At 42.7% G+C, this 6,900-nt stretch overlaps 1 protein-coding gene across 2 annotated transcripts in view; it reads left to right on the top strand.

Annotated features, from left to right (window-relative positions):
• Positions 1-1,044: 1,044 nt before the first annotated feature.
• SMPD3 (sphingomyelin phosphodiesterase 3) overlaps positions 1,045-6,900 on the top strand; it is a 104,978-nt gene continuing 99,122 nt past the window's right edge. For both annotated transcript variants that reach the window (XM_048316308.1, XM_048316309.1), the window contains exon 1: positions 1,045-1,275. The gene's annotated coding sequence lies outside the window, so the exon portion shown is untranslated. The remainder of the gene's footprint in view (positions 1,276-6,900) is intronic.

The raw sequence follows: 6,900 nt of genomic DNA, 5'->3' as shown, positions 1-6,900 counted from the left end.
TAAAAGCCATCTGCAACTGGATTACAGGCTTTTTTGGCTATATTTTCTGCAGTGTTTTGCTTTTGATGAGGCAGGCCTGACTCTATTTAGCTGCTCACATGTATCTTCTATCTTCTGAATCCTGGTGGGAGGAAGGGAGGCAGCACAGCTTTCAGGACTCTCTCAAAGACGTATATAAGAACTATACCATCACTGTTTTTTCTCCCCAAAAAAACCTAACAAAAAAGGGCAGTCAAACATTTTGGAAATGCTCCCCACATTAAACCAGAAAAAGAGCCAGAAACGCAATTGCTGGGAGCAGTAAGGCAAGTGTTTAAAATCAAGTTGATGTGATGTACATCAGTTCCCCTGTTCTTAGAGGCTCTCCAGTCTGAATAGAAATACAGTACTTCTTATATTCAGCGACTTGGCTTTTCTTCTTTACTTTTCTTTTTTTTAAACTAATGCTTAAGGTTCAGATATGCAATTCATTTTCAAGATAGCATACATTCAATTTGTCTTATATAGGCTGCAGAGTAGCAGATTTTGTGCTTTACTGTAATAAAAAGAAGTTTTTTCTCCCCCCACCAAAAAACCCCAAAAAGGACAGAATCAAACATTTTGGAAAGTCTCTACACCAAGCGTATCGCCGCAGTGCCAACACCCCGGTGCGGGGCAGCCGCGGCCCCGCGGGACTCCGGGCGGGCGGAGCTCCCCGCTCGGGGGGCGGTGGTTCCATGCCCTCTCCCGGGGGGGCTCACGGCCGGGCAGCGGCGCTGCGGCTACCGCGATCAGCCCTCGCACGGCTCCCGGCACCGCCCAAGCGAGCCGGCGCTCTGCTCGCTCCACAAGCGCCGGGACTACACCTCCCGGCTGTCCCCGGAGCGAAGCCACCGCCTCTCCGCGGGGCGGCTGGGAAGCGCGGCCACTGCCGCCCGTTCCTCTCGGGCGCCGCCCGGGCCGGGACCCCCGCGGAGCGCAGCGGGGCGGGGCGGGGCGGGGCGGCCGCAGCGCGGCGGGCGGCGGGCGGAGCGCGGCCCCCCCGCGCCCAGGGGCGGGAGCGCGGCGCCGGCCCCGCCCGTGGCGCTCCGTGGAGCTGTTCAGCGCCCAGGTGCTGAGTCTCCCCGCGGCTTACGGAGGCTCCGGCGGCGTTCTCTTCCCACCGCTCCCCGGCGCGGCCATGGCCCCGGCGCTCAGCCGCCTCCGTCAGGCGTTCTGAGCGCCCGCCCGCCCGCCGCGCCCCGGCGTGGATGCAGCAGCTCCAGGCGCCCCTGGCTCCGTGGGGGAAGGCGGCAGGTAAAGCCTTTCCCTTCCCGCCCATCCGCATTGCATCCTCGCCCGCCCTCCGCTCGCAGCCGCCGGCTCGAGGGGCTCTTGCCGAGCCGAGCCGGAGGCGCGAGTTGTGTGCAGGGAGCGAGCTCCGCGAGGCGGATCACGGGGAACAAAGCGGTGCGGTGCGGTCCAGATGCTTTTTGAGTAGTTTCGTTGTTTTAGCTTCCGGGGAGTGGGGAAGGGAAGAGCGGGATGGCTGGTTAACTGCAAATATCTGTGCTTACTTAGATGTAGGGGAAAAAAACCCCTACGTATATTAATTCGCTCATAGAATCACATTCCTATTCTCATGGTTCAGCAGGGGAAAAGATGTGTTTGCCATACAGGTAAGATAGTGCTATAGTCAAGACTGCAAAATGGTTTCCTTGAGTACCTTTCTTAACTGTAATGCTTGTATAGATTTTGCACTGCAATAATTTCTTACTTCTTTCTGTGTGGATCACCAGCCCCACTGAAGAGCTAGGACCAGCAGCAGAAGGTCAGAGTAGCAGCTACAGTGTCTCTGTGACAAAGTGTCAGAAAAAGAGAGGAAAAAATTCCGCTGTGTTTAAGGCCAAATGACAAGTTGCATCCTACATGAAGTCATTTACAGCCAAGCATTGTGCTGTTATGCCTGATGCTTCAGGCTTCCTCTTAGTGCTGGGTGATGAATAGGGAATTGAGCAAGCATATTAACCATGCATAATCAAGCAGCAAGTGCTCTTCACTGCTTGTGTGTGTAGTACCTTCTGTCACAGGATCAGCGAGTATTCCTGTGCTATCAAAAGACTGTTTCACCCTAAATTGAGTAGGATGCAGCTGTACCCTTTTTGTGTTGTTAGCAATACAGGTTAACTTACACTTCTCAGTGTGGCATGGGAAGGGGGAGCCCGGTAAAACAAAAACTCGGCACTTTTCTCAGATGTAGATGGTGAGAAAAGTTTAACCCAGGGGACTGCATGTGGTCAGACCAGGAACTTGTACAGTTTCTATGCTGATTTTCAAAAGAAACTGAAGAACCAAACTAAGATTAAAAAATTGCTTCCTTTAGAAAATCAAATGCTGTCTAATTAGCATACTCTTAGCACTTTGCCTTAACTTACTTCTGCCCTGTATCTAGAATTTCTTTGTGTATTGAGCTTCTCCTGCTCCTCATGTTACTATATCATTAAATCAGAAGAAAAGAGCCAGAAAAACAATTGCAGGGAGCAGTAAGGTAAGTGTTTAAAGGCAAAATTATGGGACTCAAATAAATTCTCATAATATTAAAGGTTCTCCAGTCTGGACAGAAACATAGTATTTCTCATTTTCATTGACTTGGCTTTCTTTTTTTATCTTTTTGTACTAATGATCAGGGTTCAGGTATGTGATTCGTTTCCAAGATAGCATGCATTCATTTTTTCTTACAGAGGCTGCAGATTAACAGATTTTGTGCTTTACTGTAATAAAAAGAAGTTGAATAGATTGAATACTGTCTGACAGTCATCTCACATCCAAAAGCTCTCCTTCCGATAGGCACCTTGGACATGCAGAGGCACAACATCTGGCTCTTAACAGTAGCCTTTTAGGGATCAATTGAGTTAATAATTACTATAGTGCTTTACTGTAAAATTAAAAATCAATTTGTGCTCATGACTGTGTGCAAGGCAAGCTTCCCCTCACACCAGCAGAATTAGATTTCCTGACACAGCTCCTCCCTACCTCTGCCTTTTAGTCTAAGCACCATCGAAGCCTCAGAGCACGTGATCAGCTATGTGTGATTTAAGCGATGCTATTGAATTTTTTCCAAAGGGAACAATTACTACAGAGTGACAAGTCAACCATTTTGATCTTAACAGATCCAGCTCTGTTTAGTGATGGTAACCATAGCATACTCTGCCTAACCCAGTCTGAATATCTCACTGTAGCAGTTTGCTTCTAATTTAAAAGGACACTATTAAACCTTAAAATAGGTTCTCATTTTTGGGTAGGAATAAGAGGCTTAATAACAGAAGGACATTGTAGACATTTCAGCTCTATATTTGCAGTTGCTGCTGCCTGCAACAGCCCTCAAGAAGCCACTAAAATATGAGAAAAGCTAAGCAGCATGCTCTGACCACTCCCCTACATTGCCATAATTCATAAACGGAGACTCTGTGCTTGCTGCCACATTCATATTTCTACCTGGTCAGTTAGGACAAAGACAAAGCTGCTTTGTCCTAATGAAGCCAGTGCAACATGCTTTAAATAGAGCCAACCATCTGGGCTTCCCAAAATATATTAAAAAGGACTCTTGTATTCCCCAACATTGTTTATGCTAAAGGCTATTGCAAATAGAATATTTATGCTAATTACTTGTATGTCAGCTTGGGCAATAAACAATCAATACTTTACTGATGTAGGATCCACTACAACTTTCTGTGTCCAGTTATCATGCATTCAGCACAGTAAATTAAATTTCAAGTTGCAATTTCTTTGTGGAAATGTTTATTTTAACTTCCACAGGAGACTGCTGAAGTCATGGAAATGTTTCCATTACACTTAAGTAAAAGTCTGTTTTTCAAAAAAGTTTGCACAAAAACCTGACCTGGATATATTTTTAATGTTAGAACTACTGTTATGATCACACCATACAGCAATACAGTAAGGGTAGGGGTTTTTTAAGGATTAAAAATATCCTTGTAAGTGCAATCTGTACAAAAATGCTATAGTTAATAATCAACATGGACTAGAGAAAGGCAGAGACTTTTTAACTGCTATCTGTATGAGGGAGAATGACAGGACACGTACCTTTATGTGGCATGGAGAAGCAAAGTACTCTATTACCAAAACACCTTTTAATAGTGTTCCCTGGATTTTGGCTGAGATGGCTTATGTATTTTCTACAATTCTAAAAAGAGAAAAAATATTTTTATGTATCATATAGTGCCAATTTTCTGCTTGAATTCTAGCAATTCTTGGCATTAAACATAACTAGATTTTAGTTGTCCCCATAAATGCCTGTAAATTGTTACATGATGCTCCCAAGTCTACTCTTTAAAAAAGGCATTTAAATGCACACTGCAGTAAGCAATTACTGAACTTCTTCATTTTACAAGAAAGGGCCTGCTAACTAAAAAGGAGCAATCCCAGGGATTTGCTTCAAGTAGCAAGTAATATTTTCAGTAATTTTTGAAGGTATAGTTTCTAACTTACAAATATTTGACTGTAGTGTTTAAGCATTTGCTTTAAGTTCTCCACAACACTCCAAAACAGAAGAAAATTGTAGCTGCACTCCAGGCATTATTGCTATAATCATGTAATTTTATATCTCGTAGGTCAAAGTCACTCTAAAATCTGGGAAAATGTTATGCTGTGGTTGAATTGTGACATTGTTGTAAAAAGGGGCAATCATGATTTGAGCTGACAACATGATGCTGACAAGATTTGCAGAAATACTTCCATTTTATTTTGTCTTGAACAAGTAGTTTCTGAGAAATGGGCAGCTTGGAGACAGTATTTATGTAGAATTGCAATGAATAGAAGCTTTTCCTGCTTGAGCAAGTTCTACTCAGCTTTGTTTCTAGTGCTTGGGATGGGGGCAAGAAGGGAAAATTATGGGACAGAAGGCAAGCCCTGCACATAGATTTGTACTTATCCACTGGAAAGTCACCAGATTTTGGGGATTCCTGACTTGATCATGCACATACTGCCCTTTGAGGGCTGTACTGTCAGAGCCAGTCAGCTTTTACTCTAAAAGGAGGCAGAAGGCTGTCATACCTTAAAGGAGTGACCAGCAAACATGCTCTTGAGTCAAAGCAGGAGCAAGCAATTTCATAATCATAGAAAATCTCAGTGAAGGTGAGGGAGACTGAGAAATCTCTCAGTCTTGAATCTTGTGCTACAAGTTTGAGGTTTAACAAGTATATTTAAAGAACAGAAAGCTCACTCTGTGTGAGCTGACCCCAGTCTCCTCAATGGGAATAAGTGCCTGGGCAGCATGCCCGCTCCTCTGTCTGTGATGATTATTCTCTCTGGCCTAATACTTGCTAGTTTGCATCCTTCACTCACCTGCTGTTTTACAGAGCAGAGATGATGGACCTGGACTAGCACCTGTTTGCAAGAGCTGCATGAAACAATTTTTTCTGTTACTTTTCAGATTTCTTTTTTTGCTTTTTTTGAGATGTGTCTGAGGCTGCTATCAAAAAATTACACTTGCGGTTTCTTTAGATTTCTTGCTACTTGTCCTCAAAAAATGCAACTTGACAAAATTTGCAAATACAGACATCTGAGGTACTCCACATGAAACACACAGGACCAAATTATTGAAAATTCCTGAAACAAACAAAATTTCCATTAGTTTCCATTTAAAGTAGTTATACAGTCTTCTTTAAATTTGGAACCAAGATATCTCAGAAATTATAAGAGTCATCTATACACAACCAATATTCCACTCCCAAGAAGTTTATCCTCTGCCTGTCCATTTAGCTTTATGCCAGCATAAAAGGATTATTCTTGCTACATTTGCAGTAGAGAGTTGCTCTGGTGACATGGTTTGCTATCTTTGCTTTGGAATTGTATTAAAACTTCAGCATCACAAATAAAAAGCAGAAAAACATTAAACTGGCATCCTAAAAGTATGGGAAATGATTTTTAAAGATGCTCTTTGTTAACATTCGCACAGCATCTGTTGAAACTTGCACTTTGGAAAGTTGTGCGTGACCTAAGACACAGCTCAACTACAGAATAAGAGCACGATTTGACAATTCTGTTCAGTTTTGAGATAACTAAAAATGCATATTCTTCAGATAGTAAGAGGATGTTTACTCCAGAAATATGTTACCAGGGAACAGGTTACAATTAAACAACATAAGCTGAGAAATTCTGATTTAAATACAAATTACGTCAATGCTTAGCCATATCAGTGTCTTATGGGAAAAAACCCACAAGATGCACTATGAGTTCAGAGCAAACTGCAGAGAGCATATTCTGGGTTCTGTTCTGGGTAGCTGATTGCTGTCTCAAGGAATACAGTTAGAGAAAAAGTTTAACATGGTTTTACTGTACAATCACACCCCCCACCCCCACTCCCTTGTCTTCTGAAAGGCATCAACTCGAAAAGCATTCTATTACTGTTACATAATTTCAAAGTTTAACCACATACAGCTGCTTAAATCTGAAAGCTGAGATAATAAAGGCAAGACAAGTATTTTCTCTGAGGAACTTAAGATTTCTGTTAACTACTGTTATTCAAGTACAATCTATTTCAGTATTAACAACAGTAAAAATACCCTTTAAAGTGACAAGCCATATCTGCCACTCAAAAGTACACAAGCTTTAATATATTTTAAAACTGACTCAAGTAAAATAGAGATAATAACTGGATTCCATCTGTCCCTCTTGACTATTTCTAGATGAGGTAACATTGATTACCAGTTCTGCTTCAACATAGGGTTTTGGTGATTTTTTAGCTCTTTCCCACCTATACTGTGCTTCAAGTACAGTAGAAGATTTTCACTTTTAAGCAGGATGTCTTGCTTCAATCTTTTCTCTGCGAAAACAAGAGTTAAGTGGTCACTTTATTCCCTCTACTTACTCCAAACATTGGTACAGTCATGCTGGAAAAAAAGGGTAAAAATCCATAGATTTCTG

This window comes from Corvus hawaiiensis, chromosome 12, assembly GCF_020740725.1.
Source record: "Corvus hawaiiensis isolate bCorHaw1 chromosome 12, bCorHaw1.pri.cur, whole genome shotgun sequence".
Taxonomy (NCBI): Eukaryota; Metazoa; Chordata; class Aves; order Passeriformes; family Corvidae; genus Corvus; species Corvus hawaiiensis.
Note: the sequence above shows the minus strand (reverse complement) of the source record. Positions and strands in the feature narration are given on the sequence as shown.